Source organism: Helianthus annuus, chromosome 12 (assembly GCF_002127325.2).
Source record: "Helianthus annuus cultivar XRQ/B chromosome 12, HanXRQr2.0-SUNRISE, whole genome shotgun sequence".
In the NCBI taxonomy this organism is placed as follows: Eukaryota; Viridiplantae; Streptophyta; class Magnoliopsida; order Asterales; family Asteraceae; genus Helianthus; species Helianthus annuus.
In genome coordinates, this window is record NC_035444.2 from 155,850,738 (window position 1) to 155,873,089 (window position 22,352).

The 22,352-nt window shown below is 36.4% G+C and overlaps 1 long non-coding RNA gene across 5 annotated transcripts; it reads left to right on the forward strand.

Annotated features, from left to right (window-relative positions):
- The first annotated feature begins 18,330 nt into the window (after positions 1 to 18,330).
- Positions 18,331 to 21,706, forward strand: LOC110895988. Of its 5 annotated transcripts, XR_002567554.2 has the most exons (11): positions 18,339 to 18,639; positions 18,819 to 18,891; positions 18,983 to 19,049; positions 19,147 to 19,422; positions 19,524 to 19,571; positions 20,431 to 20,519; positions 20,605 to 20,674; positions 20,759 to 20,870; positions 20,961 to 21,019; positions 21,195 to 21,265; positions 21,358 to 21,706. It is a non-coding gene; the product is annotated as an uncharacterized LOC110895988 (long non-coding RNA). The 5 variants fall into 5 exon arrangements; XR_002567552.2 differs by having other exon boundaries at positions 18,332 to 18,639; positions 19,524 to 20,519; XR_002567553.2 differs by having other exon boundaries at positions 20,431 to 20,674.
- The last annotated feature ends 646 nt before the right edge of the window (positions 21,707 to 22,352 follow it).

Genomic DNA, 22,352 nt, shown 5'->3' on the forward strand with positions numbered 1-22,352 from the left:
GGAGACTTATAGCTCCGACACTTTAGCCCAGCTGTATGTTGATAAGATAGTAGCCTTACATGGCATACCTGTATCTATTATCTCCGATCGAGATACTAGGTACACGTCTCATTTCTGGAAAAGCTTCCAACAATCTTTGGGCACACGTTTGAACTTTAGTACGGCTTACCATCCTCAGACAGACGGTCAGAGTGAGCGTACTATTCAAACGTTAGAAGACATGCTGCGTGCATGTGCTATCGATTTAGGTGGTAGTTGGGATAAGAACCTACCCCTAATCGAATTCTCCTACAACAATAGCTACCATACCAGCATAAAGGTAGCGCCTTTCGAGGCATTATACGGTAGGAAGTGTAGATCGCCTGTTTGTTGGGCGGAAGTGGGAGAGGTCCAATTATCAGGGCCGGAGATAGTCTTCGAAACAACGGACAAGATTGTCCAGATTCGAGAACGTCTCAAAGCTTCCCGTGATAGGCAGAAAAGTTACGCTGACCCAAAGCGTAAGGACTTTCAATTCGAGGTAGGTGAAAAAGTGTTACTAAAAGTATCGCCCTGGAAGGGGGTGATGCGCTTCGGTAAGAAGGGCAAACTGAGCCCGAGATACATAGGACCTTTCGAGGTTATCGAACGGGTCGGGTCAGTTGCCTATAAATTGAACTTACCAGAAGAGCTCAATGGAATTCACAATGTATTCCACATCTGCAATCTAAAGAAGTGCTTCGCTGATGAATCATTGGTGATCCCACATACAGATGTGCATATAGATGAGAGCTTGAAGTTTGTGGAGAAGCTTTTGTCGATTGAAGACCGACAGGTGAAAAAGCTTCAAAGAAAGCACGTACCGATAGTTAAGGTTAAATGGGATGCCCGGAGAGGACCCGAGTTCACGTGGGAAGTTGAATCCACGATGAAAGAGAAATATCCCTAGTTGTTTGAGTGAATCTCAGGTCGAGATTTATTTTAAGGGGGTGAGGATGTAACACCTCGAAATTTTGCGACCAATAATGTATTGACACGTGTCTTGAGTTTACACGTGGCATGTAATGTTAAATAAAGGACTAAACTTGACAAACCTTGAAAGTATGTAAATTCGAGGGTTATAAACGTCAAACAAGGGTAAGTATACTGTATAGTAACCCTAAGCGATGCTCGTACCTTCAAACGAATAAATCATGGATCGTACGGAAGCGAAACGCGGAAGAAAGTGAGAGATTACAAGCTACAGGGGGTTAACCGTGTCAACATGTTTAATTATACCTCTGAGTGACCCTTTGACGAACCTGAGGCTTTGTAACAGTAAAATATGCTCACTAGAATGTACTATATAAATTCCGCAAAGTTCCGTTTTAAAACGAGAAAATTATGATTAAATTCGTATGAGATGGGTTAAAAGCGTCAACAATGAAAGTTAAAGCTTTCCGAATAATTAACAAACTAACCGGGGACTTAACAACGCGGGTATATAACACGAGGCCCTTAGTTGTAAATAATCAAGGGCCAAATCGCAAAGTTACCCCTTCAAACCCGAAAGGTCAGGTTAATAATTACCAAAGATTTCGTTATTAATTACAAAGATTTAGCAATGATTATAAAAGATTCAAAATCCAGAAAAAATAGACCTGACGCGGGCCGCGTAAAGGTTAAGGGTAAGTTGACGCGGGCCGCGAGCCTTCTGTTGATACGCGTCCTGATATTAGAACTCAGGCGGCCCGCGACCAAGATGCATGAAACCTTAACGCGGGCCGCGTGGGACATACAGATGCAGAATGTATGGGCAGATTCAATGATTTGGCTTCAAAACGATATTGTGAACAATCAATGAAGCATGGGTGCCCCCTACTCGACCCATAACACCTTAGGACACCTGCCCATCATCCATACTCACTTGTAGGCTGAGTTGTAAGGATCTAAAGGCCATTCTTGTACTATAAATAGGCCTATATGATGCATAAGTTCATCACACTTCAAAACACATTCTCTTGATCACCTCTGGAGCTTCCAAGCTTTATTCTATCATCCCAAATCGTGCTCAAACTTCTGTAAGTTGTTTAAAACATTTGTGGTTTAGTTTTGCTTAGTTAAATAGCTAAAAATCAAACCGTCGTAACCACGGTTTGACTTCGAGATAAGTTCTCAATGGCTCAGTCATATCTCGAATCAAAAGTAGTTATGTGTTGGTATTTATGTGGGTAATAAACCACTAAAAGGGTTTCCCCTGATCACCACTCTAACTAGTTCAAATGTCGAGTCAAACGTATACTTAAAAAGTCAATAGAAAGCCATTTTTACTATTCTTGCATAATCTGTAATATAATTGATATGAAACCTGTTTGAGCACTCATAAAACATGATATTAAGTATATAAACTTGTCTAAACTCGTTTGATTCGGCCATTTGCTATATTGACCTGGTTCGGAGCCGAATGTCGCAAAAGTTTGACTTTTGCTTTGACTTCAGTTCTGACCCGTTTTAGTGCAAAGTAGACATGCCTTAGGACTCTCTTAGGACCAGGTCACGTGATGGTATCACCCTCTGTGACCGGTTCGTTGTTTGTCCGAGTCTTTTACGCATTTCCGTTAATTACTTAAAAGTTGACCGTAACGCCCTTTTTAAAATAAAACGAGTATTTTGGACACGTGAAAGGACCATAACCTTGCTTACTAAATTCTAAGCATGTCCCTAAAGTTTCACGCCAATCCGAGGTCTAGAATAGGAGTTATGCTAAAAAGCGCATTTATAAGAAACTTTAGTAATAAACGGCGCAGTTAGCATAACGCCTATCTAAACCCGGATTCCGACACCAAACCTTTTACTCACTGATGTAAAATAATATTTTGGGCTTTTTAAAGATTTTTAATTATTTTTACCTTGCTCATAACCTGCGGTTATGGCTACGGTTCGGTAAATACCGAATATGCCTTTTTCGGCCATAAATCGAGTTCTATAAGGTCTTTTGACCCGATTCCAGTTGCTATCGATTTTAAATAATAAATAAAGTATTTTGAACTTTATAACCTGATCGGGAAACTCAGATTCCCTGTAGAACTCTAAAACCTCTTTAATAATCTTTAAAAAGACCGAAATATCCCTACGGGGCATAAAATGAATTTAAACTCGTTACGGGCAATACGGAAGGTATCCTACTGATACCACAACCTCTTTAAAGCATATTGACTTAGGAAAATTGCGTAGGACTCTAACGGTTACCCGGTGCGCCTTTTGCGCGCACGGTTCGGCATATGTAACTAGTTTACATAAATTAGCCGATACGGGTCAAACCATATTGTTTTGACCCCAAATTACAGAGTGTGATTATTAAACCCATATAAAACAAGTCTTCGAACTTGTTGGGTCAGAATCACATTCCATTCTCGGTTTTCGCCTTTCACGCGATTAAACCGTATCTATTCCTTGAAACTGACCGGTCTAGGCTACGGCTAATATAAAGACCCGTTAGGATTCTAATAGGTTATTTTAAAACCTTCGTTCCAGAATAGGAGCCCCAGTAAAAGATATCTGTGATTTAATCGATTAAGGACAATACTTGCAAAGGTAAATACTTTTAACTTATTTTCCGTTATACGGGCTTGGGTTACGGTATGTTAATACCGCTTGATTGAGCATCAAATCCTCCATGCTGAGTGGGTAATAAATTTGATCGGCTCATTTAAACAGTCTTGTTTGCTTAAAAGCCTTTGGGGGGTTAATGACCATGTCCCGGATATCCTTGGCATCATTTTACGAAATGGCCACGACCTCTACATCCGGCTGTAGGCGTACACCCGACATTATGTCTATATTAATTAAAAGACGTAACCATTGGTTTACCCACCTCGGTTTTACGCAATGTGGTGTGTCTATTGATCTTTAACCCGGACTAGATCCGGGCTACTGAACGCAAAGAAGGAACATGTAATTCGTTCACAAGATTATAATATTAAATAATTCTCCCAAGTTATAAAAGAATTTGTGCCTTGTGCATTCAAATCAATTTTAATAAACATTTTTCAAAAGTGTCGGTTGAATGTATTTACCAGTGTAAACTGACGTATTTTTCCAAAAAGATTAAGTGCAGGTACTACACGTAATCGGCTGGCAATAGCTCCTTAGCATCTTAAGAAGTCTCGCAAGCTTGATGTCTTATCTGTTGAACAAATATTTTTATTATTTTGATCCCCCTGTGGATACCATTCGACTATTTGTGATACATTCGATATTACAATCAAAGGTTGAATTATATTTATCTTTATGCTTCCGCTGTGCATTCATATAATTGTGTGGTTTGACTATATTGTTGCCAACTACGTCACAGTAATCCCCCACCGGGCCCACCGGTGAGACACGTGGAAATCGGGGTGTGACAATTCTGATCCTTCGTGAACACCACAACACGATGCCTCGAGGCCAGCGCGAGTGGTGTCAAGCGAGCATGGTTGCTTGGGCGAGTGAAGGTTTTGGGGGTGTCGCAGCTTGGGCGAGCGAGGTTAACCACAACAGGCTCAAGTGAACGGAGGCGTGAGTGAAGAAAGTGATGAGCATGCTTCTAGTCAGCGCCATGTGTCGCAACATTAGAGGATGAATCCGGGTTATGGGGTGAACGACAACGGGCAGTCTTATATGAATTATTGAATAATACAATAAGACTGAAAACACCAATGTTGAAAGTTAACCGTTTCAAATAATTGATAGCTCCAATGAATGACACATGTTTACTTTTTTTTTTTTTTTTTGAAACACTACTATCATTTAACCAAAGCGGCAAACTATTCCAAGGTGGAATAGTATACCGAAAACGAACAGCAGTTACATTACATCAAAATTACACCATCGCTCCCAATCGACCAAATCCTTTTTTGCCCTATTACTAAACCACAAAAACCTCAAGGCCTTAATATACGGCACTATATCCATTACCTTAGGGATTTTGTTCGTAAAAACCAACTCATTTCTTCCTTTCCATAACTTCCAACATGTAATAATGATCACTCCATGAAGCGCTTTCCTCTTGCTTTCCTGCAGCCCCCCAATGATCATGAATATGCAGCAAATCATTTACCGAAAAAGCGAACACTTGTGGAATTCGACACCACATCGATATACAACTCCAAACTCCCGAAGCTACACCACAGTCGATAAGTATATGATCTGTGACAACTGGTGATTTACGACTCCTAATTACGCAATTAACAAATGTTTAATGTGATAATAAATATTGTTTAAGGAACGAATTAACTTAATTAGGCTATTGGAATGCCTAGGAACGACTATTCGACTTTACAGTACGCGAATAATAACCTGTAGAGAAAACTGCGTAACGATAAACGATAACGAACGGATGCCGTACAAAATACCGACCACGCCGACAAATACGGATTTTATACGTATAATTTAAACCTATGGATTTCGTTTTGCAAATTTTTATGCTTTCGAACGACACAAAGCGCAAACGAGAGCGAAAAACGCGGAAACCAGAACACACCGTCAATCAATAACGAAACAGAAGCGCCGCACTCGAGTTACGTAGCAATGTTAATATATTATGATATATCTAACTACGTTTTCAAATTTTATTATTCGCAGTTGGAAACGGATCGAGAAATGGATTTTAAAAACGACAAACTACGAAGTTTACGCGATTTAACGCGACCGATCAAGCATACGCGTCTAATAACGATATACTACACAATTTTTAGTGTGTCGGTTCTAAGAATTTTATTTGACGATGATCGGGTTCAAAAACGGGCTTTAAAAACGCATCGGGCCATGTGAAACGGGCTTGTGGGCCTAGGGCCCAAGCCCACTTAAAACCTAGCTACAAATACCCTGTTATAAGTCACCCCCCTCCTTCATTATCTTGAAAACCCTAAAACGCACACCAGGATCCACTCGGTTCTCTCTCTCCCTTGTCTGTATGTTTCAGGCACCAAAGTTGGGTCCGGCCGGTGCTCCGGTGCCCTATTCTTCTCCGTTAAACACACACACACACCCTGAAACACTCCCTCTCTCACACTCACATACCTGTACTCTTTCTCTCTCTCGCGTCTGAGATGCAGCGGGACTCCGGTCGGCGAGCCGGCGGAGCCGGTGACGGGGATGATGATACTGTTAGATGATGATGATACAAGATAATGACGGTGACGGGTTTTCGTTTCGAGCTCCGGCAGTGGCCGTAATGACTCCGGCAGCCGCGAATCAAGCACCTCCACTCCAGTAAGTCTTGAATCTTCACTTCTCTTTTAGATCCTTTTAGATCTAAACTTGTTCCAGTCGACCACATGTTTTCAGGGGGGTGTTACGACAGAAAACTACCGCCGCCAGCGGTGGTCGGAGCCACGGCGACGACGACGATGGTTTTGGCTCGGGTTCGGTTGTGGACAGAATCAGGTTCGGGATTCGGGTCTTATTCAGGTTCAGTCAACTTCAGATGTGGGTGCGGTACGGTCGACTCGGTAAACTGAGTCGACTCAGTCAACACGGTCGATCTGTGTTAACTCAGCTCGGGTCGAGTCAACACAGTTCGATACGGGTCACCTCAGTTCGGGTGTAGTCAAACCAGTCAGACAGTCAACTGAGGGTTCGGTTCAGGTTTCGGTTTCGGGTCAGATTCAGGTGACCCCGGTTCAACTCGGTCGGGTCAAGGGTTGGTTCAACTCGGATTGACTCGGTCAAACCGAGTCAACTCAGACAACGGCCGTCAAAACCCGGTCAACTCAGGACCCGGTAACGTTTAAACACAACAAGTTATTTCTTTTACGATGTTATTTTTAGAATACTTATACGCGACCGAGCTCGAAACCGAATACGTTTAGAGATTAGTTATATTTTGACACATTGAGAAACTATATATTGTCGATTATATTGGGAATTGAATTTTGGTTGAATTTTGAAAAGATATTGACGACTTTGATTGTCGGGGCATCCTAAAAACAGGGGAAACTCTGCCCGAATTTCGATAAAAATTCGAAATACCAAACATGTTTATATTGTATAAGCCACGCCAATCGAAGTATTTTCGTGAAATAAATATAAAGTATATTTATTTTTGACGACGTTTTACGACGTACAAAACGAGTTCATATCGTTTCGACAAAACACGAGCCACTAGTTTACGAAAACCAATAACTTATATAAAGTAAATGCAATGATTCATTTCAAAAACACATTGAAACTCTTAACACTTTTATAAAATAAATATAATTAGTTATATTTATTTCAAACGTCGGAAATTCGGAAATTATATTTTATAAAATAAATATAATGTCTTATATTTATTCCTAACGTCAACGATTTGGAAGTCGTACGTATTTCAAAAGTCTAGTGTTCGAAAAATTTATAACATAAATATAATTATTTATATTTATTTCGAGTGTCGAGACTTCGAATACTTTTATATAGATTATTCGTTTCAAACATCTAACCGAACACGGCACGTAGCGCATAATTATAACACCTTACTAACCGAGTTAGTTGATAACAAGTATATATATTATATATACTTACACCTTACGAAAACTACGATTAGTCATATTACTATTTCATCTACGCCTTTTATTCGCGACGACTAACACGACGCCATAAGTATATTTATATTTAAATATATTAATATATATATACCTTATAACACTCGAATACCAAGTCGTTTTCGAGACTTAGTTTTATCCCGGTCATAAATGGGATCGGACAACCATAGTTTGGTTAATTCAAACCAAAATAATCACAGCTTTAGAGAATCGTTTAGTTAACGATTCGGTAGAGCTCGGACACGTAGTTTAGCTACGTTTAAATTAGAAACTTATCATTATTCCTTGATTAGGAATGCTTTAGTTGCACGCTAGCAAGCTCACCTTCTTAGAATGATATCACGGAATCACGTTAAGCTAGCTTTGCATGGGAATGTCAAGGTGAGTTCATAACCCCCTATTTTTATGGTTTTACATTTTTGTAAATGTTTTCGGGGGTGGAAAGACATGCAAGTTTTTGCAAAAGCAAACACTATCTCAATGAACGATAACACATATTTATAAACCATATTGCAAATGAATTTCAACGAACTCGAATGGTTTACGAAAGGTTTATACTAAACATACCGGTTTTACAAAACGAACACGTATTTTCGCAAACATGCATGATTTTCATGACTAGTGACGAGAATGTCCTAGTTACAACAACGGGACTGGGTTGGCCTGTGTACGAAAAACGAGAAAACTCAGTGAGACCATGTCCCCCTTTTCTTTCAATGTTTCGGTTAACAACTTTCAGGGGGAAATACATGTCAAACTTAGGTATGATTAAGTTATGGAATGAACTCTTAGATCATATGAGCATAGGCTGTAACTGAGGCGCCATTAATCCTTTTGAGGACCAAGGAACAAAGGTTAGATCTAATGGGTACGGGCGAGCCCCACTCACGGTCCATGGGTGACCACTTAGAGTGTTGTTGTGTCCCAGTCGAGGTGATTCGACACTAAAAATTGCCTACGCGGGTTGAGTACATCCTATGTCGTCGCATATATTAATGTCCTCGCGAAACATTAATGATCAACATGTTCATAGACGCTTTACATACCAACTTACAACACTATAACTTTCATATGTTTTTAATATTCATTTGACGCAAACTCATACTACATGGATTTACAAACTTGGGTAACATTTCCAACTTATGTACAAGTAAGAGGACGAGTTGGTCATGCTTACAAAAACTCTAGTGGGCTAGACTCACAATTTTCATACAACATGTCGAGAAAATGATTTTACTATTTTTCTCCACAACTTTTAAACCGGTAAACCAAAAGGATTTGTTTTAAATCTTTTTCAAAACAAACTATGAACTCGCTCAACTTTATGTTGATTTTTTTCGCATGTTCTTTCTTAGGTTACATTTTTAAAACTATGCAACGGTTGGAATAGGAGAACCCATGGGAATTCAAGTAATTACAGGCGTTATACTTTCTAGAAGTCTTAGCTTATTTGCTTCCGCTGTGCAATGAAGATACCGGTCCAGTCACGCCAGCTCTGATATTTCGGGGTGTGACAGATTGGTATCAGAGCTATAGGTTTCAACGAATTAGGTTTATGTAGAGATACCTAGGCTTTAACCTCACTTTCCTCTGGGGACTTAGATTATTAAGGATTGAACACATACAGAACGCCTAAGACTCGAATATGGGTTCCAACCGTTGCCGAAAACAATGAGTCAACTATTTTGATTTTAAACATACACAAGTGTTGTGTTGAATACACGGTACACGAAACGATTACACACAGTAAGCAAAACCTTGAGAGTTTTGATAACATGCATCTAGGACCTTTGGAGTATTTATGTCAAAATCCATTAAAGGTCATTACGTAGGAACTGTGACTATTAACTCGGGAAAACGCCATTATATTATGTTGTCTATGCTATCTTACTTACCCAAGCAGGTAACCTACGCGGAACAAAACGCTAGTGCACATGTGTACATGAAACTTATACTATACATCAGCGGACACGACTTTCGAGGCAAAGCCCCTGGAAAACATGATAGGGCACGATAACAATGATGCTAATCCCGGCAGCAGGAGAACTACGGACCTCAATGCGGCACTTTGCCATGTGATCCTGCAAACAACACGAATCTCGCTGAGGTACGGTAGAACAAGATTTCACAGCAGTCGGTACTTAGTCTAAAGAGACTCCCAGTTGTTGGCACTGCAAAAGAAGTCACATGCCTTCGCATTCCCCCTATTTCATTTATGACAAATACGCTATGTTCGACATTCCATGGTAATGTCACATAACCACCAGTCATTACACGAAGTTCCAGGTAAAGTCCTTAAAATTTCTTTTATTGAATTTCTGACTTTTTCATCTAGTGAGTAGAATTTTTTTTACATTTCTACTTCTCCCTAATGGTCATTGCATCACGAAGATTTTATTTCATGATAGTGAAACACTCATTTGCTTATTTCTTGACAAATTTGTACGCTACACATGCATTGTTTGTTACGCATGTGGTTTCACTTTGAATGGTTGTTTTGTCAACATCTCATAAATTATTTCGCTATACTAAATCTTGCATTGTATTCTAGACGACCCGTATAATTGCAAAATGTTGACTCCTTGTTATCGAGTCAACGGATTTCTTCGAAAACTCATTTTCTTTTGAGTGGCATACATGGTTTTTCGTTGTGGCCATGTCGAAACTTTTTATTGATACATGAATTCATTGTTGGTTAATGTTTCAACCAAGTTCAATTGATTGAACTTGCTCGTAATACATATTCAATTTAAGATTCCATATGATGGATTGAGGCCATCATATTCGAAATAATCCCAACAAGCACTTCATTTGTTTTGAACTATAAGATGCTTGTTTGGTCTTTGACTTTATTGAATCGTTTCTTTGATCACGATCACCTTGTGGTGGCGTCTTTCACAAGTTTGAAGCTTGCGCTAATCTCGTTGCTCACATCATGTACGGATTTAATTATTTATTTATTTGTTTATTGGTATTAAATCCGCTTTGTTGGTTTATCATATTAAAGCAATCTTAACACAATCGTGTGTTAAGATAATGGTACACAAATTTATGTCATATTCCAGTGTACCTCTTAACGGATCATTCATCACCAATCGAACGTTTTGCAATATTTAGTGCTCTTTCATCTTCGATCGAAAAACATTATTTATTCATTTCATTATCAATTGAAAATCCTATCAGATTTGTTTGAAACAACAATTCAGATTTACTTTGTTGATCCTTTCATCTGATTTCAGAACACGGTGATACTTGTTCGGTCATCGCTATTATATAATTATTTCATTCACTACGACGCCTTGTGGTGTCGGTATAAACTTGTAGCTTGGGCTAATCATGAATCGAGCGTTTCATGCAAAACACGGTGATACTTGTTCGGTCACCGCTATTATTGAATTATTTCAATCACTACGACACCTTGTGGCGTCGGTATAAACTTGTAGCTTGTGCTAATCACGATCAACCGTCTCATGCGAAACTATATATGCTTTTCATGTGACACATCATTTAAGTAGTCTTAATGCAACTATGTATTAAGATGATGATACGCCAGGTTCGGTTGTATTTCATTTCGGTGTATCCTTGCAACTCAACAATGTCAACACGTTGATTTTACTTTATTCATTTATTGGTTCAATAGTTGACAAATCATTTCATGATTCTATCCGTTTGAGACTATTAATTCTGAGTTTCAACTATATAACAACCAACATAAGATTCCGTTGGTAGTAAATTTTGTTGTTAAAAAAAATTGATTTGCAGTTTATGAACATTCATTTGGAATTCCATTGGTTGAATTTCCTCTTTTGTTGAACCCAGTAAACCTAGTCACATTGGTGATAGTATCACTACGCTTCGTTCACTTGACATCAATTTCTGGAACCAACTCAGTTGAACCATTGAGTTCTTATTGATGCAAAATGTCTTTACACTCACGTAATCCGAATAAGTCTTGATTAGATTACGCGGTCATTCACTTTGGTATTATTCGGACTTACCTGCGAACGACACAACTCTGAGGAGATAACATAGTCTAAATTTCGAGGACGAAATTTCTGCAACAGGGGGAGACTGTGACAACTGGTGATTTACGACTCCTAATTACGCAATTAACAAATGTTTAATGTGATAATAAATATTGTTTAAGGAACGAATTAACTTAATTAGGCTATTGGAATGCCTAGGAACGACTATTCGACTTTACAGTACGCGAATAATAACCTGTGGAGAAAACTGCGTAACGATAAACGATAACGAACGGATGCCGTACAAAATACCGACCACGCCGACAAATACGGATTTTATACATATAATTTAAACCTATGGATTTCGTTTTGCAAATTTTTATGCTTTCGAACGACACAAAGCGCAAACGAGAGCGAAAAACACGGAAACCAGAACACACCGTCAATCAATAACGAGAAGGCTAGTCTACAAGCTAAAACGCACCCTTTACGGACCGTAAAGGAAAGTCCTTACGGACCGTAAGCTAACCGGCTCCCTTACGGACCGCAAGGGTCCAGGCATACGGTCCGTATGCGAGTCGAATTTCGAGCTATAAATAGCCGACCTTGGCAGTCGACTGTTGGTACAAAAGCGACGTTCAATTGCTGTCTATACGTCAATATTAGGCTGATATATCACAATTAAACACACACTGTTCACAAAGTGCTGCCGCGGAACAGGGTAATTACTCGATCGCTATTACGATTTAGTTTCCGGGATCAATATATCCAAAGAATGTCCAAGTGCCGCCCACATTGGGTTATACTTTGTCGTTTGTCGTTAATTCGATAAATGAGTTGAAGTATTATACTTTGTCGTTTGTCGTTAATTCGATAAATGAGTTGAAGTATTGCACTTTGTCATTTATTGTGAGAATTTGATCTCATGAGTTATCGTAACTGCTGTATTGATCACTAACCCTGTTTTGTGTACATTATTGTTAAAATTAGGTTAGCAGGGCTAAAATCATATTCTGTCAGTACTAAATCTGCAATGTGAGTTATTCTTCTTTTATAAACTCTTTTCTCACAGTTTGTGAATTGTTAACTGTTTTACAATACTCCAAATTATTTTCAGAATTATAATTACAGTGATTAAGTTTATGTAATCACCAAGTTACAGCCGGTATGTGGGGTATTGTGCACATTACTTGATAATCGTCACCAGTGGGGCAGCCATTGGGTGATATGACCATAATCACAGACACCATTGGACAGGTGGGCCAATGGGTCGAGTGGTAAAGTACTGTGGGTAGTTGGTTGATATCAGAAACATTGTAAAAGATCTTACCACTGTAAATTATAACAAATGTGTCATTTTCCAGTAACTAGAATAATTCACTCAGTATTTCCCCGCTGACAAAATCTTTTTCAAACATGTTTCAGGTGATCTGCTGTAATTCAGGAAAAATGCAGGGGAAGCATTTTAAGCTTAAGATAGTGGCTCAATATAAAATAAAGAAATATGTTTTATCAATAAAATCTTGTTATTGTAAATTATCGGGGTTTTATCCCGAATTGTGAAATAAATAATCGGGAAAAGTTTTAACTTAGACGATCCTGTAAATAAAATTTCCGCTGCTAAACTCACAATAAATAAAGTACCGCAGGATTTCTGTCCCGCGGCTCCTGGAACGGGTCAAACCGGGCCGGGGGCCGTGACATGAGTACCTCCTATGTCGTCGCATATATTAATGTCCTCGCGAAACATTAATGATCAACATGTTCATAGACGCTTTACACACCAACTTACAACACTATAACTTTCATATGTTTTTAATATTCATTTGACGCAAACTCATACTACATGGATTTACAAACTTGGGTAACATTTCCAACTTATGTACAAGTAAGAGGACGAGTTGGTCCTGCTTACAAAAACTCTAGTGGGCTAGACTCGCAATTTTCATACAACATGTCGAGAAAATGATTTTACTATTTTTCTCCACAACTTTTAAACCGGTAAACCAAAAGGATTTGTTTTAAATCTTTTTCAAAACAAACTATGAACTCGCTCAACTTTATGTTGATTTTTTTCGCATGTTCTTTCTTAGGTTACATTTTCAAAACTATGCAACGGTTGGAATAGGAGAACCCATGGGAATTCAAGTAATTAGCAGGCGTTATACTTTCTAGAAGTCTTAGCTTATTTGCTTCCGCTGTGCAATGAAGATACCGGTTCAGTCACGCCAACTCTGATATTTCGGGGTGTGACATGATCAGTCGATTCCACAGCTTCACAACACACAGCACAAATATCATCTTGCACGTGAATATTTCTCCTCTTTAATGCCGCTTTCGATAAAATACTATCAAGAATCGCCCGCCACATAAAGAAAAGATATAATCAAATTGAACCGAAAGATTGTTGTAACCCGAAAGCCACTTCTTCGCCCCTGCCACTGAAAACAACACATTATCTTTGTCATTCCACTCCCAAGCATCCCTCCTACTAGACAATGAACACATGTTTACTTTATTATATAGTATATATAGAATAGATATAAATATAGATAGAGGTAGAGGATCCTGTACAAAGTGAGACTTTTTTGAGAAGTGTGAGAAATAATTTGGGAATGACAAGTGTCCTTTATCTTAATTAATTCAAAATGGTGTATTAGTAATTTTCCATTATTATCAATTAATTGATTTCCGAAGATAACTGCCAAAAATATCAGGCGATATATCAGGGATTTGATTCGAATTCGAATTGTTCTATACATTTAATTGTTTACGATAAGTTCTTGTTGTAGTGTTATATTCCCCAGTCAATAGTGTTATATTATGTACATGTATCTTTAATCTCATTTTCATAGTGTTTTATCCCCATCAATAGTGTTTTATTCTATATAGTGGCTTACAATAAACAGATAGTGTTATATCTTTCTATAGTGTTTTATCATGTAATATATTGTTCCTTTCATAGTGTTTTATCCCCATCAATAGTGTTTTATTCTGTATAGTGTCTTACAGTAAACAGATAGTGTTATATCTTCCTATAGTGTTTTATCATGTAATATATTGTTCCTTTTCATAGTGTTTTATCCCCCATCAACAGTGTTTTATTTATGTATAGTGTCTTACAGTAAACAGATAGTGTTATATCTTCCTATAGTGTTTTATCATGTAATATACTATTCTTATAGTGTTATAAAAGTTGTTGTGAAGGAAATCGAAGAATTTATTCAGTACGAGAAATTCGCTGATTTTTAGGAGATTGATGGGGGTTTTGAAACAGTTACCATAAATTCGCTGATTTATAGGAGATTGATGGGAGTTTTGAAACGGTTACAATATTTGAAACATTGGAAAAGTCACTATTGCCCTTCAATTTTACATAAGGTCCTTCTAATTAAAACACAATTTACATTTTATACCCTATTGATCTCAACCATTAGATCAAATATCCAATGGTTTAAAACACTTCTTACCCTTCTCACATTTTAGACACTTTTTACCATATCCCTACCCGATAGATAGATACATAGATATAGATATAGATATAGATATAGATTACTATAAAAAGAGCAACTTTAAAGAAAACAAAATCCTTAAAACTTAAATATTTTAATATGTTTTGATTTATCTCTTAACTTTAAACTACAACAAAAGACCGAGTTTGAACTTGTTAAATTAACATATATGCTTAAAAAAGTATAATAATTTTTTCAATGTTGCTTTTGTTAACTTCGGCTAAACATAACTTTTGAGAAGGAACAAAATAAAAGAAAAAAAAGAAAATATAAAGTGGTGATCGGTGATCAGGATAATGTGATTCGCTCCTGTCGTGTGGGAACCACTAGATCTCTCATCAAAAGGGACCTCATCTCATCATTTGGTTCATCCTTTTTCATGATAATTAAATGAAAACGACCAATTTTCATTTTATCTTTTTGACGTATGATTTCATTAAATCTTAAGTTGTTTATTGGAAATGAATAATATAATACAACTTTTAAACGTGCATATTTTACTTTTACCGTAGATTTATCAAAATTCATTAAGTTACACTTTTTTTTAGATTTATCATAACGTTATATGTTGCTACAAAGATTCTCGTATTATACTTGCGCCTCACGCTAGTTAACCAGAATGTACAAGAAAATTAGTAAACCGGTTATTTGGTAAACCTTTTCGGTTTTGAAACATTTTAAGTACCACTTTTATTGAATCGGCATATTCAGAAAATATAAGAAAAGGTGTATTGATCTCAATAGCCCACGTAAAGTACAGTTGAAATAAACTTCAAAAGTTTTGAGAAAATATCTAAATGTTTTGAATAAGAAGGATTACAAGGTGACAGAATAAGAAGAAGGCAAAACACATTTGATTTAGAGAAGAAAATAGTAGATCAAATGGTGTGCTGATTAGATGAGGGTTAAATTTTAAATCCATTAATTTTAAAAGTTTTTATTTTTTATTTTTATATGAGCTCATACAAGAGCTAACATTTTTCATATTTGGAATAAAGGGTTAACCGAGTTAGAATTTAGGAGTATAAATGTAGGTATCTTTTTCATTCTAAAACGTAAAACCTCATGAATTTTTGTCTTAGGTAATTTATGTGTCTATTTGGTTGTGACACGTGTTAAAATTTTATGACTCTAGATTTTTTTTTCGTTTATGTTATTTTGACTCCTTAGTATTCTATTTCTTAATTAATTTTTAAAATAAATTAAATCCCATCTTATGATTTTATATAAAAAGGTTGAAAAAATTACAAGTTTTGTTCTTTATCTTTATACCGCTTTTCAGACGGTGTCCTTTTTAATGAATGTTGATGGTGTCTTTTACTAGGTATTTTGTTGCAAGTTTAGTCCTTTACACCCAACCTAGTTAAAAACCCTGTTAATTGTTGGCAGGCGATATCCTTTACTAGATATTTTGTTGCAAGTTTAGTCCTTTACCTAGGTATTTTGTTGCAAGTTTAGTCCTTTACACCCAACAATTAACAGAGTTTTTTAATTGGGTTGTGTGTAAAACTAGTAAGTTAAAAACTAGTAACAAGACCCGTGCGCGTTGCGGTGTGAGTACTTCTCGAACGGATTAATCCAAGCGTTATGTGATGTGTTAACCATATGAAAACGCACGTTTTGACGTATCCGATTGAACTCAATGTATCCTATAGTTGCATTGCGATTGGATCAAAACGCAACGTAAATCGAATTTATATCGTACCAAAGTTTAAAAACTAAAGTTGGGGTGTCAAAAGCAAAGTATTTATAAAATGGAGTAGTAGTTTAAAAACTAAATTTTTTATTTTATTAAACTTTGAAAGTACCAAAGTTAAGGGGCTAAATTTGCAATATTGTAAAAGTATGAGGAAGGGGGAGGCAAAGCCCGTGAGGTTTCCGCTAACTTTGTCTTTTAAAAGTATGTTTTTTTAAGGGTGACTTTCAATATGTACATGGACCATTGGTCACTGGGTTCCCGTCAAGGACGGTTATCCGTCAGCCCAGCATTCGCAGACACGATGTTCTATCGGCCCCGGCTGCCGCTCTGACAAACCTTCGCCCGGAAACCATACTGCCCCCACACGAGAGACCCACTGGGATAACAGCTGGGTAAAACCGGGTTGCCCTCCGGATCGAACCATGCCTTGGTAGGAAACGATCCATCATTGGGACGACCCCCCAATACGCCACAGCCGGGAGTCGAACCGGTGACCTCCAAGGAGGAACCGGCCCAACCAACCACTATGAAACCAACTTGGCTGGAAGGGGTTCGTCTTTTAAAAGTATGTATATAATGTGAAAAAAAATAAAAAAAAAATACTACAAATTAAACATTGTAACACGTGCTAGTTGACGATATAATTCCTGCTACCATGTTCACTTTCAACAAGTTTGACCTATTGAGCATGTGCCATGCAAATTGATAAACAATTCGAATAGATGTCTATTAATTTTCAAAACAACAAATAACCTGAATTGGATTTAAATAATTATGACTTTATAACAGTATTAATAATAAAAAAAAAATAGATAGTTGTTGAAAGTGATAAAACTAATCCATAAGCTTTTGACATAAATATTATAAGAGTTGCCCTTTTGGCATTTTGACTTCTAAGTTTTATCAATCTAGATGATTAAACTGATAACTCAATACAAATCTATACATTTTTTTTGAAAAAAGGCAATTCATTGAAGACAAAAGCCTTAGCAAGGTGCTACAGGCAATAGTACAGTACACCAAGGAAAAAAGAAGAATAGGGAACAAGAACAGTTAACTAAACTAAGCAAAAAACTATTACATGAAACAATTAAATTTGCCCCATTCTTTCCAAACCAGCTCCATTTTTCCAGCCCTTGCTTTCATCCATAAAAAAGAGAGTGCCTTGACATCTCCGACCGCCCTTGATACGTGTGTTGTTTTCTGATTAAAGATTAGATTGTTTCGAATCCGCCAAAGGGTCCAGCATGTTGCTGCAGCAACTAGATATAATGCCTTCTTTTTCTCTTTCGACGAACAGTAAGACTCAATATGTTCCAATAATTCGACCAAGCTGAGTAAATATCTCGGGAGAGGTATTTTGACCCATAAAGATATCGCCGTCCATACTAACTGTGCATATTGACAGGAGATCAATAAATGATCGACCGATTCAGATGTCGAACCGCATAAGGCACATAGAACCGAGGGGATATTTATGTTCCTTATCGCCAAAGCCTCCCTTGTCGGAATCCGATCCAGCACCGCCCTCCACAAAAAGCATTACAAATCTATACATATAATAAAGGAATTCAACTATGGGACACGTGTACTTCAGCTGCGCAATTGCTTTTTGCTTTTGGCGCGCTTCCTTTATCGGGATCCGAATGCCCGTTTTTTTGACCCACATATTTCACAAAACCCAAATTCCTTTCATCCATTCTCACCAAAACCTTAGACAACTTCTCCTCCCCAGTTCATCCATCTACCACCTCCTAACTTCTCCTCTCAAAACTCTAATGTCGTCGATGGTTTTAGCACCATATCCGCCGCTGCACATCCTCCAAACCCTAGATCTGATACCGGAGTCGATGGTTTCAGCACCATATCCGCCGATCGATGGTAAAGTAAAGAGGAATCATCAGGCTTCCACTCATCTGGATGAGCTTGCTCAGGCTTCTATGGTGGGAAATTTTGTTTTTATGTGCTGCATTTGGATCTACATAATTGAATTTTATGTGCAAATTAAGTGACAGTCTGTTAGGGTTTCTCATACTTTCCTATTCCACATGACTTTGTTACAATCTATCAATTTAACCACTTGCTTGATCAATTGTTTTAGTGGGTTTTTTTTTTTTGGTAGGATAAGCAAGAAATTAGAAACTGCTATGATGGATTACTATCTGCTGCTGCAGCTATGACAAATAGTATATTTGGTAGGTGTTTTTCTGTTGAATCCAAATGACATATTTTTTACAAGAAATTGATATATGTAAATGATGAAGTCTGTTATATTTTGTATCACAGAGTTTTCAGAGTCACTACAGGAAGTAGGGACTGGACAAAACCGTAACCGATGCTAATGGTGAATGTGGTAATAAAAGTTTTGTTATAAAACTGTTTGGTTGTTTTTACAGTATTTATGACTTTTGTATACACTTTTGCGTGATGTGTTTACTATATACGTTCAGGAAGAGTGTTACGGTTGCACAAGGCTGAATTGGGTGGTGATCGACGGCCGATTTACAACGGTGAACTGCGACATAAAACAAGACGACAACGTCATGCGTGCTGGGGCTGTTTTGGGAAGAGTCGCCAGCCACTAACACAGCAGCTGCTTCTCGACGAGGTAGGGGTACTAAGAGAAGTCGTGCTTCCGAAGTTCGTAATTGTTTTGCATAGTCCTATATTATCGGGTCTGCGAGTCATGTACCCTGTTAAGCACACATCGGTTTGACATCTATAAGGTATGTATTCATTTAATTTGTACTGATAGATTATATCTGTATTGATTTTTTTTATTTTTTTATATATTGAACTTTTATGATTCTTGATTGGTATTGTGCAGAACATTGATAAAATTGAGTTTGTGAAATGCCCTGTTTCTGTCATCCATGTAAGCATTATTTTTCTTAACTTCCTATATAATCACTCATAAAATCGCCCTTCCCGTTGATTCTGATTTTTTTTATGAGAGGCTTCTTTTAAGCACTTCATCGTTAGCATTAATAATTTAAGTGTTGCCATAAATATAGGAATGTGGACTTTGTTAGAAACTTATAAATAGGTGTCGATGATTACTCATTTTGTTTCTGAGCACTAGGAATCATTCAGTAGGTAAAACATTGTTTATTAGATGATGATCTGTGTCTGATGTAGCTAATTTGAGGTTTGACCTTTGACCATCACCATAATAGATAAATAATAAATAATAATAGATTATTAAATCTCTTATATTATTATATACTTCTATTGTAATAATTATAATATATTATCCTGTATGTATGTATGGTAATTTGTCCATGTGAAAGCTTAAACTTCTAACCTCATTAACGTTATGTGTAATAAGTAGATATATATGATGACATAAATATTGTAACTAATCAGTAATTCTCTATCTAATCGAACCTATCACAAAAAAAAATGAAGAAATCCTGGAACACACTAAATAATAATTTGAATTCCTTTTAATTTTCCATTATTTATCTCCTATTATTTTGGGGTTTGGGTTTCCATAATATATAGATTCAGTTAAATTCCTATAATTTTGTGATATGGATTCCCAAATTTAATTCCACATTTAATCTAATACTAAATAATCTATCTATAACTTACAAAATAATCTAAACAATCTATCTATAACTCAAATTCTAACTAATTAAATTAAATTATACATTGATATACAAACCCTTATATTTGATATATATATCTACAATTCTCTATACGATAACCCCAAAGCTCTGGATTATCCATAGGACTGCAATATATTGAGTCCTGTTAACCTCACATAAACCCTAAGACGCCTCTACCTGCAATTTTACTCCAGCTACGATTGTATCTCCGGGTAATTTTTCAAATTTCTATCCTCTATATATTATTAGTTTCATCACTACCATTGTTCTATATGTGATGTGTATATTTCTTTATAGAACCATGGAAGGCAGAAATCTAATATATTTGAACGATATTGATGGCACAAGAAGAGATTTTTCAATCAAGGTCAAAGTGGTTAGGCTTTGGAGAAGAAAAAATCCCAAATTGCTTTTATATTAATTTTGTTTATTTTTATTTTTTGGATTTTAGGTACAAGATTTCAATACGAGTAGAGGATTGCACAGGAACTGTAAATCTTACTCTATTTGACCGTGATACAGTCAAACTTTTGGGTTTATAATTGGTTGACAAATATTTGCAGGTAATTTCATTATCTTTTAACCTGAACAAAACATTTTTTGAATACTATTTCAACATTAGTATCGTTTGAATGTTTATTATTATATTTCAGGAGGTTTCTGTTGATGAGAAAGTCACACCTGTTGAATTCGGTGCTTTCATCGACAAAAAGTATGCCTTTAAAATTCATGTTAAAACGTACATTGTGGACAATAAGGTTGACGGATTTTCTATCAATAAGTTGGTGGATGATCCAGCTATAATAGCAAAACTTGAAAAGAAGTTTGATAAATTAAATTTAATTTTAACCCTCTAACATTAGTTATAACCTTTATCTTAATGTTAGAGTTTAAAGAGTTTGACTCGATGAATCTCCCCACCACTGCTTCATTGTCACAAAGTGATGCTGGTGTCAAGGTTGTAGATTATAATAACCTATCCTATTATACAAGATTTAAATAATTACTATTATTTCTTTGTTTTTATTTTTATTTACTTTTATTTTTTAGGATTCAAAATCCTATACTGTAGATGATGCAACACCGCTATCCAGGAATAATGAAAGTAGAAAGAGTACTGGTGATCTGAAATGCACACTAGAAGGTTCTTATGATGTAGACAACTCATATTCATTTTCTCCATCAAAAAAGTCGAAAAACTGAAACCAAAGATGAAACCAAGGCTCAATCCAAAGACAAACTTTTGATCCCTAAACTTGAAAAGTAGTTTTATTACTTTCAAGCTGCAAAAGATTTCCTTCTTTTTTTCCTTGTGTTCTTGTGATTTTATTTTCAAACAAAAGTAGTTGGTTTTTTTATGATCTGATACTATATTTTATTTTGAAGAATTTTTTTATTACTATTTTAGTTAGTTGTTTATTTTGGCTTGTCTTATTATACACATGAATGAATTATTGTTTTCTATACTAATCACGTTAAATTCGTATATACAAAATCTCAGCATAGCATATATGAATCATTTACCTTTGAATATAACTTTGCTGAAGCTGAAAGACAAAATTATATGAGTTACGTTACCCAAAAAAAACAATACATAGGCTGAACAACAAGCTAGCGAGACTTTGTAATAACATTCAAGTGTCAAATCAGTGAAATTTGAATTAGATTTTGTATTTTTTTTATAACTATCATTTGAATTTTTTTACTTGATTTTGTTAACATTGAATAATATTTCATTCTATTTTTATTAAATCCAAACAAATTCAAACTATTTTCTTTTGTTAAACCGCGTGTACACGCGGGTTCTAACCTAGTTATTGTTTATATAAACAAACTTACAAAAGCTTTTTTTCATTTATTTACAATCTATAAAGCAGATGAGTTTGTTTTCTCAAGCATATAACTTTATATGCTTACTTTATACATATTATTATAAAAAGAATCTTTACATAACTGTAAAGCAAAGAGCTTCAAAAGTGTTATTTCTAGATACAGGTTCATAATAATTAGCAACGGTCATTGTTATTTTTAATTAAATATAATCA